General features: G+C 39.1%; 2 pseudogenes; both read left to right on the top strand.

Annotated features, from left to right (window-relative positions):
- The first annotated feature begins 435 nt into the window (after nt 1-435).
- LOC120545300 lies at nt 436-3,992 on the top strand (annotated as a pseudogene).
- Nucleotides 3,993-9,879: 5,887 nt separating this feature from the next.
- LOC120545325 overlaps nt 9,880-11,583 on the top strand; it is a 39,398-nt pseudogene continuing 37,694 nt past the window's right edge.

Raw genomic sequence — 11,583 nt, 5'->3', positions numbered from 1 at the left:
GTCTCACGCCGGCAGTGTGTAAGCTCTAATCTGTTAACATGGAAGCCGAAATATAAACGGACACGCCACGCGGCTGACACGCTCGCGAGACGCCTGCAGTGTGTAACCGGCCTAAGCTTATGTATTCAGTCATTATTCAATGGTATACTAAAAATCCATGTGAAAAAAATTACTTCTCACTGTTCTCAGGTCAAATATTTATGCAATTAAAATGCGATTAATTTCGATTAATTAATTACAAAGCCTGTAATTAATTAGATTAATTTTTTTAATCGAGTCCCGGCCCTAATATATATATATATATATATATATATATATATATATATATATATATATATATATATATATATATATATATATATATATATATATATACACACATATACACACACACACACACACACACACACACACACACACACACACACACACACATATATACATATATACACACGCACACACAATGATAGAACATAAATCCTCAGAGGACTTTATATAACCTTCCCTCTTTACAGTGTCATAAGAACACAGATTAAATTAATATTTGATAAGCTCCCACATGGACTTTAACAGGATGGCTGTTGATCTTACAACTGTGTGATCAATTGTTAAATTTGAATTTGGATGTCATTCAAACGTTTGAGAAACAATCTTCTGTTAAGATTGTATTCCACTCTGTAAGTAGAAGCTAGTGAGCCTAGCTTGTTAATGCTAGCACTGACTCTCAGGTACTTGTTACTTTTCATTTTATGTCAACACCTGCTACTGTATTACAGACCCGGCCCTAAACAACTAAAGGTGCCCTAGGCAAGATTTCAGCTGTTGCCCATTGTATTGCAGCCAATTCCACTCTCAGTCACAATGTTTAAACACCTAAAGAAAAATAGTGTACAGCCTTATGTTTTACAGCTTCTTTATTTCAAAATAAAAATACATCTGAACAACAAGTAATGCAATTATATCCATGATGCAGCATCACTTGGCTGAGCCCAGGGGATAGCAGGGAATGGAGTTAAAAGTGCATCTGTAAAGAAAGGATGAGCCTTTTTGAATAAAAGGGGTATTTTACAATATACTGTGAATAAAGAAGCTGCTTTGAAACCCAGTTAATAATTGCACCTAAACCTTATTACAGCACTGTAAGCAATTGCTGTAAATTTACAGCCAATTTTCAACACTAAAATAGTGTTTTCATGTTAAACAGTTTAGTACTGTAATTAGCAATGCGTTGTGGGCTGCTTAACTTGGAGCAACATGAAAGAGGCCCTAAACAGTATGCTGATGTTTTAAATTACAGGATACTACGGTATTTTTTGGAAACTGAGTGTTGACTTGGGAATTTGGAGCACGGTCAGAAGTTTGATACAACGTTAGTGATACAACACTGGTGAACGTGCACCATAACACATGAAAAAAAACACACAAGGACAGTCCCTCCAAGATTTCGGCCTTTTTTTTTTAGAGTGTTGCGGCCCAAAATGCCTGATTTCACAGGAACTTTTGTAAAAAATTTCGATTGTTCTGGATCAACTCATGTCAAAGAAGAGTGGAAGTATGTGAACAAGACAAGAAAAGTTAAAAAGACCAAGAAAGATGTGAAGGAGAAGTTTAAAACGAATAAGGCAGGAAGTGAGAGCAAGTTGAGTATTTTGGAAACTCTTAAGGAGAACATGGAGGAACTTCAGAAAGAAAAACATCAGTTGTTGGAGGAGTCCTTTCAGCGTGTTGTCAAACTGGAGCAGATCGCCCTGAAGGTTGGTTCACTGTCCACTCATGTTCACTTAGACTTCCTGATTGAGAAGATGAAGGAGAAAGGAGACACAGAGAAGAAGAAGAAACTGGACGAGATGAAACGTTGAATGGATGAACGAACCAGAGCAGCATCACGGTAAGGGTTTGGTAAACTAACAGCAGCTGCAAAGATGCAAATAACTAGATAAACTGATACAGATAGTTCAATTGGGATGCTAATTTAACAACTTCAAGAGACAATTAAATGTAACCCCCTTTTACATGCCAAATGTGTCATTCCTGGAAACAGTGCCCTCTGTGGTGTAATGAATGTTTAGTTTGTTGGCCGTGGTATAAAGAGACTAAACTGCTTTACTGTGAGGTAGTAGTGGTGGTGGAATGGGAGGGGGGGGTAAAGTGATTTTATCTATGTAATTCTACTAATTTCAGCAGTGTTTAACTTATTGCTTTTTCTTTTTGACAGAAATACCTCATCCAAACATGGCAACATCATTTCCACAAGTGATGTGATCAAGGATCAAGGATTTCCCACTCTCTACCAGCTGAAACCAAAGAAAGAAGACATTCAACCTCCAACAACAAAGAAAGAGAACATTGGAACTCTGACAAAAATTACTTTTGGTGAAAAAGATCCAAACAAGATAAATAAAACCATCTTACTTGTTGGTGAAACAGGAACAGGAAAATCTACTCTGATCAACGCTCTGGTCAACTACGCCATGGGTTGTGAAGTGGGAGGATGATGTCTGGTTTAAGATCGTAGAGGAGGAGAAGAAAAGTCAATCAGAAAGTCAGACATCAGATGTGATCGTGTACCAGATCTTTGGTTTTGAAGATAAAACTCTGCCCTACTCTCTGACCATCATCGATACTCCTGGATATGGAGACACCAGAGGGATCGAAAAAGATGTCATCATCAGTCAAAGATTATTTGACTTGTTCCGCTCAGTCAATGGAGTTCATGAGATTAATGCAGTGGGTCTGGTGCTGAAAGCGAGCGAGAATCGACTGAATGACCGACTGAGGTACATCTTTAATTCAGTGATCTCTCTGTTTGGAAAAGACCTGGAGAAGAACATTGTTGCCCTCATCACACACTCAAATGGTGTTACCCCTGAAAATGTTCTACAAGCTCTTGAGGATGCAAACATTAAATGTGCCAAAAATAAAAAGAATGAGCCTGCTTATTTTATGTTTAATAACTGCCTGAGTAAAGAGAAGAAAATAAGGGATACAGTTGCTCTAAGACACGCATGGGATGTGACAACGGCCGAAATGTATAAATTCACTGAGTTTCTGAAAGAAACTTCACCTCAGAACCTGATAACAAAGTATTGAAATCCCACATCAGACTGACAGCATGCATCAACAACCTGCAGGAGAGAATTGGTTTCATTGAACTGAAAAGGACAGAAATCCAACAGACTCAGGAAGCGCTGAAGAAAGACAAAGAAGAGATGAATAAGAATGAGAACTTCACTGTAGAAGTTGATGAGCCCTACAAAGATAAAAAAAAAACTGTTAATGAGAGGAGATGGTGGGCACTTGGGTTAAATTATGGGGGAGCTGTCTGCTGTACTGTCTGTGAAGAGAATTGTCACTACCCATGTACTCTGGCCTGGTATCCAGGACACTGTGAGGTCATAAAAGATGGCCGCTGCACCGTATGTACCGGGAAGTGTCCTGCAACACATCATGTGAAAGAAAAATGGATCTATCGTAACAAAACAAAGAAAATTAAAAAGACAGTAAAGGAAATGAAAGAGAAGTATGAAAAGGGTAAAAGAGAAGGTGAAAAGAAAACAAGCCTTTTGGAAACTCTTGAGAAGAACATGGAGGAACTTCAGCAAGAAAAACATCAGTTGTTGGAGGAATCCTTTCAGCATGTTGTCAAACTGGAGCAGAGCGCCCTGAATGCAACACTATGCACTTATGTCCACTTGGATGTCTTGATTGAGAAGATGAAGGAGAAAGGAGACATCCAGCTAGAGGGAGCTGAGGTGGAGGCTGTGCAATCCTACAAATACCTCGGGCTGTGGCTGGATAATGAACTGGACTGGACAACACACACCAGCCACCTGTACAGAAAGACACAAAGCAGGTTGTACTTCCTGAGGAGACTGCGGTCTTTCAACATCTGCAGCAAACTGCTGTTGATGTTTTACCAATCTGTGGTTACCAGCGTCCTCTTCTACACTGTGGTGTGCTGGGGGGGGCAGTATATCCAAGAAAGACACCTCCAGACTGGATAAACTGATAGGCGGGCCGGCTCCTGTGGTCGGCATGAAGCTGGACTCACTGGTGACGGTGGCAGAGAGGAGGACACTGGACAAACTGCTGGACATTACTGACAATGGCAGCCCCCCCCTGCACACCGTCATCAGCAACCAGAGGAGCCTGTTCAGTGGAAGGCTGCTCCTTCCCCAGTGGAGGACCATCAGACTCAAGAACTCCTTCCCTGTCCCTCATGCCATCATACTCTACAACTCCTCACTCGGGGGGGGAGGAGGAAATGGGGTGAAGATGACAGAACAGAACACTGTGCAATAAATTATTAATAATGTACTCACATACATACCTGGACACTCTAACTGCTCTTAACTGCTAATTTATGCTAAATGTCATTTATTTATTAACTGTATAATAACACAATACCATACATAGTCCTATATACCTATATATCTATCTGTAGTTTATTGTTGTTTTACTGTTTGTTTATTTTTGAAAAAATATTTAGCAAAATATTTTTATTGTTGTGTTTTGTTATTCTTATACTGTATTTTGTCTATCTTTTTTTCTATTTAAAGAGTGTTTTTGTAAGATGCTAAAATCTACTGCTGGAAATCTAATTTCCCTGCGGGAGTCATCCCAAAGGGATCAATAAAGAGAAGTCTTATGCAAATCCATCAGGCACAGTGTCCAGGTCTGCAGGCTTCGGGAAGGCGATGGCTCTATGGAGATTGTCCCAAAATAAACTGTGCCACCTTGTGTATGACCCTGTGAACAGTGGATTTGGGCACACTGAAAACTCGCGACACCACACGATAGGAAAGTCCATGGGCAAGCCAATAGACATAGATCAAGGACTTCAAAATCATTGCCCCAGCCACGGTCCTGCTCTCTCCGCATCAGGTGCTGCACAGCATGCATGGCTCGCCTATTTACCCTGAAGTCTTGTTTTTGTGTTTAACTCCACATCAAACCACAGGCGTAGGATGGGCCGCGTCCACATTCAACCTGCAATATGTCGCGGGACGTATTCCCTGGAAAACAATAAACCCTAAACCAACTATATTGCATAAGTACAACAACACCAGTTTGATAAAGTAGCTTAATAAAAACACATTCCACAGTCAGTGTAGATTGGTGACATTTATGTACCGTATTTCCTCAAATAAAAGCCGGTAGGCCTAGGTCATTGTAATGTACATTTCTACAAATTTAATTTAACAGATTTAACAATATATTCATGCTTTTTTTCACACTTTGTTTTTCTGGATTATTGTCCTACCGGTATTTTAAAGTCAATGCGGCTGTATGGTTAACTCAGCCAAGTGTAGTTTGCAGTAACGTACAGGTGCCAATAGATGGCAGTAGCTACATTGGATGTAACACGGGTCTCATTTAATGCTAGCAGAGAATGACGGGCTCTGGTGCTAGTGACCTGACGGACTTTTCAACAACAAAACGAAAAAGAGTTTTAAAGTATAAACTTCGGGTAAAAAAGCTGCGAGACATTTCGACATTGACCCCAGGAGAATCTGATACTGGAAGAAAAAGAAGGATGCGCTGACAAGAGCAGAGCACAGCTAGCTGGAGGTGGGAGGAGTTGTGTGTGTTGTTTTTTGTTTACTTTCTCCTTATGTCACACACAGAAAATGACAACCTATCAAAAACAGTTAAATGCTACATTACGGAATGATTTAACCATAGACTGGATTTAAGTATACGATCTGAATGTGTAGGTCGTCTTATTTTATCGACACAATCAACAGTTAACGTCAGGTAACGTTAGTTCTAGTTGGGCTAGCAGTTAGCGTTAAATCATAAACAACTGAGACGTAGTGTCAAAAATATTTAAACAAATCGACATACCTGAAACAAATCCACAAGGGAAAGACGGCGAATGCGTCTTCTGTTTTCCACATGTCTTCTCTGATGACTCATCAGCCGTAAATAAACAATCACAGCCCACAAAACAGGGAACACAACAGCTGCAACCGGCATTTTTCCTGAATGAAAATAGTACTGGCTACTACGCGTAAAACACTTCGACGCTGCGCGTGACGTGGTTGAGCCTGTTCGCTACGCTAATTTGCATATAGTGGTGTCCCATTTCTTAGGGAAAGATCTTCACCTCCACTTCCCTTGTATAGGGGACTTCACTGTCGAGGGCACTCAAAACCAAGTGGAAGTTTTAAGGGGGGAGAAATGGGACAGGGCCTAAGTCTAAGTCTAAGAGAAAGTCCAGAGATTGGAAAAGATGAAAAGTAGAATGGATGAAGATAAAGGAATCAAAGAAGCACTGCAGTACAGGTTTGGTAAACTCACAGCAGAAAATTGTAAAGCAGCTGGTAAAGCACTTAAAGAAGTAATGATGAACTAGATGACAGAATCCCTGAGAGCAGACAGTTCTGTAGAAAACAAGGTCTACACTGTTGATCAAATGGGTTTCATTAAATTTATATCAAGTGTGATGTTTTTGATTTTTCCAAAATTGTAAATTTCAAATTCCTGGAAACTGAGCCCTCTTCGGTGTACTGGCAGTTTTTTTCTTGTAGTTAAGCTTGTATGAGAGAACAGTTTGGGACATCTCTGTATTTAAATGCAGTGAGGAAGCCCCCTGCTGTTTAATGTTGAGTACAGCCCCCCCCCCCCCCATCAGATCATGTTGAACACTAATACATGTTCTTTAGTTTCTTTGTGTGAGTTTAAGGATTTTGTTTCTCTAACGTGCTGTTCAGTTGATTATTGTGTACTGTTATTCAGATTGTATAGAGGATGTTACAGAACTGAACTCAGACAGAAATGTTCTGCTGTGTTGGAGCTGAATGTTTTATTTGATATAGTCCTATATTCATTAATATATATGAAAATATATTATGTACCCTTGTCTTCATGTTTATTCATGCTTTGACTAGTTAGAATATTTCAAAAGACACGGGTCATGTGGAAACATGTTGATCATTTCATGTTGTACTTTGTTCTTTATTTTTATTTTGAGTAGTTAAATGTATTTACAATATATATTGGGACCAGAGGGTAGTGTGAGTGGTGACTGGTATCTGGAGAGGTACCAGTCATCCTCCTGGAAACTACCTAACTGATCGCTGTGCTGTGCATGTTAATCCATATCAACGCATGTCTACATCTTCCTGTGTGTGTAGATGAAGCAAAATAACAACAAAGTAAAAAACTATTAATTCCCCAAGGGGGCAAATAACTTATTTATTATATTACCTTGTTCCTCATGAAATAACATCCTGACTGATGTAGTTTCTGTGAATCATTAATAAAATGTCTGCTTGATGAAACCAGTTTGCTCAGAGTGTCTTCACTGGATCATCAGCAGCAGCTTTTGGAGTCTGAACTTTCTTCAATAAACATGTTTCTTTGTTATGTTAATGAAACCATTTTATTTTATACTTAGTCCTTGTTTCACTAGAAACACTCATATACACATACATAAATAAAACTATAGAATATATACTTCAAATAGTATTATATTTCTGAATATGTTGTGTTGAATCATGTTGAATGTGAATCTGTCAAATAGTTCAGGTCAAACAATAAAACTTCTAAAGTTAAAATTTGTTTTCAAACATTGTTGGACATAAAATAAGTGGAGGACGTAGAGAGAGAAACTCACCTTTTGTTTATAATATTTCCTTTTCATGTTTCAACTTGTACATCAACTATGGCACGTTCTGCCAATTAGAAAACACTGATGTCATTAAACAATTTTTTAACAATCAATTGGAAGTTTGATGTGAAACAAAGTTTAGGCTATTTACTAATTCAATAAGATGATTTGAATATATTTTTTTTTAATTTGGTAACTGCTTGTTTGTTGTTGTATTTTCTCTCATGATTTTCTCTGTATGTATTAAAAATTGTCGTTTGTAAAAAGTCAAACTCAGTGAATTAATTTATAATCATAAAGGTTTAATTTGAGAAGATAAACCAGCAGTGATGTGTTCTTTTGGCCAGCAGGTGACACAAGTTTTAAATGTGAAAAGAATTTGGCCCCCCCATGAGAGAGAGAGAGAGAGAGACATCATGGCTCTAGTGGCTGTAGTTCTGCACCAAGGCTGAATTTTGGGAAAGAGACTTCAGATACAGTATTAGGGGACCACTAAGGTCTATATAAAAGAGACTTCAGATACAGTATTAGGGGACCACTAAGGTCTATATAAAAGAGACTTCAGATACAGTATTAGGGGACCACTAAGGTCTATATAAAAGAGACTTCAGATACAGTATTAGGGGACCACTAAGGTCTATATAAGAGACTTCAGATACAGTATTAGGGGACCACTAAGGCCTATATAAAAGAGACTTCAGATACAGTATTAGGGGACCACTAAGGTCTATGTAAAAGAGACTTCAGATACAGTATTAGGGGACCACTAAGGTCTATGTAAAAGAGACTTCAGATACAGTATTAGGGGACCACTAAGGTCTCTATAAAAGAGACTTCAGATACAGTATTAGGGGACCACTAAGGTCTATATAAAAGAGACTTCAGATACAGTATTAGGGGACCACTAAGGTCTATATAAAAGAGACTTCAGATACAGTATTAGGGACCACTAAGGTCTCTATAAAAGAGACTTCAGATACAGTATTAGGGGACCACTAAGGTCTATATAAAAGAGACTTCAGATACAGTATTAGGGGACCACTAAGGCCTATATAACAACCTGTAACAGATGAATGTAGCGGAGTAACTAAAGTAACTAGTAACTAAAGCTGTAACAGATGAATGTAGTGGAGTAACTAAAGTAACTAGTAACTAAAGCTGTAACAGATGAATGTAGTGGAGTAACTAAAGTAACTAGTAACTAAAGCTGTAACAGATGAATGTAGTGGAGTAACTAAAGTAACTAGTAACTAAAGCTGTAACAGATGAATGTAGTGGAGTAAAAAGTCCAATATTTCTCTCTGAAATGTAGCAGAGTAGAAGTAGAAAGTGGCATGAAGAGAAAAGACTCAAGTAAAGTACAAGTACCTCAACATTTGTTACTGAAGTACAGTACTGGAGTAAATGTACTTAGTTATATTTCAACAGCTCTCTAAACCAGTGGTTCTCAAATGGGGGTACGCGTACCCCTGGGGGGACTTTGGAGTACTGCAGGGGGTACGTGAACTTTTTGCAAAATGCTCATATAAAAATATGTCATGAATGATTCCTAAAAGAATAATATAATATAATAATGAATGAATGAAGTGATGGATTCTGAACATTTGAAATGTAGCATTTAATGTAATCTCAGTTACAAGGTTGTTGTTTAGTAAATATATCACTGCAGACACTGTATTGTTCCTCTTTATATAGGTTAAAAATTATTTTGGGCTGGTCAGGGGGTACTTGGCTTAAAAACACAATTCAAAGGGGGTACATTATTGAAAAAAGTTTGAGAGCCCCTGCTCTAAACCACTACAGAGTCCCCTGCTCCTCAAGAAACATTTGACCTACTTTTATGACTTTGACCAATGAGCGGCGCTGTTGGCTCTGACCAATGAGCGGCGCTGTTGGCTCTGACCAATGAGCGGCGCTGTTGGCTCTGACCAATGAGCGGCGCTGTTGGCTCTGACCAATGAGCGGCGCTGTTGGCTCTGACCAATGAGCGGCGCTGTTGGCTCTGACCAATGAGCGGCGCTGTTGGCTCTGACCAATGAGCGGCGCTGTTGGCTCTGACCAATAGCGGCGCTGTTGGCTCTGACCAAGAGCGGCGCTGTTGGCTCTGACCAATGAGCGGCGCTGTTGGCTCTGACCAATGAGCGGCGCTGTTGGCTCTGACCAATGAGCGGCGCTGTTGGCTCTGACCAATGAGCGGCGCTGTTGGCTCTGACCAATGAGCGGCGCTGTTGGCTCTGACCAATGAGCGGCGCTGTTGGCTCGGTAGTGTTCACCATGGTAACGGAACGCCTGTACTGTTGTGTGTGTGTGAAACCAAACATTGAGAGACTGAGCCGCCTCGGTAACTCATCATAACTCATCATAACTCATCATAACTTCATCATAACTTCATCATAACTTCATCAACAAAGGAGAAAAGTCGACGTTAAGTTTGACATCTTGATGTTTTTAAAATGCTGCTGAGTCAAAGAACAACAAAATGTCGGGAGTTCACGGGACCGACGCCTCATTCAGTCGCTTTGGTGAGACACACGGCACACACACACACACACACACACACACACACACACACACACACACACACACACACACACACACACACACACACACACACACACACACACAATATATCACACACACACACACGGTTTCACACACGGTAAAACACACCACACACACACACACACACACACACACACACACGGTACACAAACGGCACACACGCGGCACCAACTGACAACTAGCTAGCTACAACGGTCAGAAAACCTGCCTATCTAGCTAGCTATTTCAACCATATGTAATCTGTGTAACTAGTTTAACCATCTGATTGTGTGTGTGTGTGTGTGTGTGTGTAATCTGTGTAACTAGTTAATATAGGTCAGAGGTGTTTAAAGTCCAGTTTAATTCAACATAAACCAAACGGTTAAAAACGGCTTTGAGATGTGTTTTTATTTTAAATATATAATAATATAAATATAATCAAACGAACACGTAGATTCAACATGGAAACAAACAACTAATTTAAGGCTAAAAAACAGGCTGTGTTACATCTATACTTCTAGTCAACTTCAGTCAGTTATTTTTGGGCAATTTGGTCGGAAAGAAACCAACATTTCTTAAAATGAAAGTCAGAAAACAACAGGAGGTTAAATACATGTTGGTGAAGTCTCTGTCTATCACTGGAGGAGGTAACTACTATAGGTCTATGGTCTACTGATTATATTAATATTATATCACTGGAGGAGGTAACTACTATAGGTCTATGGTCCACTGATAATATTAATATTCTATCACTGGAGGAGGTAACTACTATAGGTCTATGGGCCACTGATAATATTAATATTCTATCACTGGAGGAGGTAACTACTATAGGTCTATGGTCTACTGATAATATTAATATTCTATCACTGGAGGAGGTAACTACTATAGGTCTATGGTCCACTGATTATATTAATATTCTATCACTGGAGGAGGTAACTACTATAGGTCTGTGGTCCACTGATAATATTAATATTATCAACTGTGTGTCTGTGGTGACATCTCCTGGGAAATATCCTGTATTACACTTTTCCTCCATTGTATAAAGACAAGAAAATTAAAGTATGAATGCACACTATTTAACTATTTAACGATGAATGGGGAATCAGTAATCTATATAAAGGCTATAATCAATATTTTTGCTTTAACAAACATTATTATAATCTTGGCTTCTGAGCAACAAAGTGAGGAAACAACCGGCTGAGTTTTCTGGCTGCTGATTGTGTAAATATGTGTTCAGGGATGAACTGAACTGAACTATGAAGTTCAAGAGGAGAAAGAGAGGTTTTAATGAAGTTATATCTCTGTCGAAAAGGAAGAAAGAAAGTCAGAAAAGTGACAAGAACGTCTAAAAAAGTGAGAAAAACTTTGGAAAAGGAGACAAAAGTGTCAACAAAAGTGACTTTTTTTTTCTCAAATAAGCTGATTAA

This window comes from Perca fluviatilis, chromosome 17 (assembly GCF_010015445.1).
Source record: "Perca fluviatilis chromosome 17, GENO_Pfluv_1.0, whole genome shotgun sequence".
In the NCBI taxonomy this organism is placed as follows: domain Eukaryota; kingdom Metazoa; phylum Chordata; class Actinopteri; order Perciformes; family Percidae; genus Perca; species Perca fluviatilis.
This window is presented reverse-complemented; position numbering and strand designations above follow the sequence as displayed.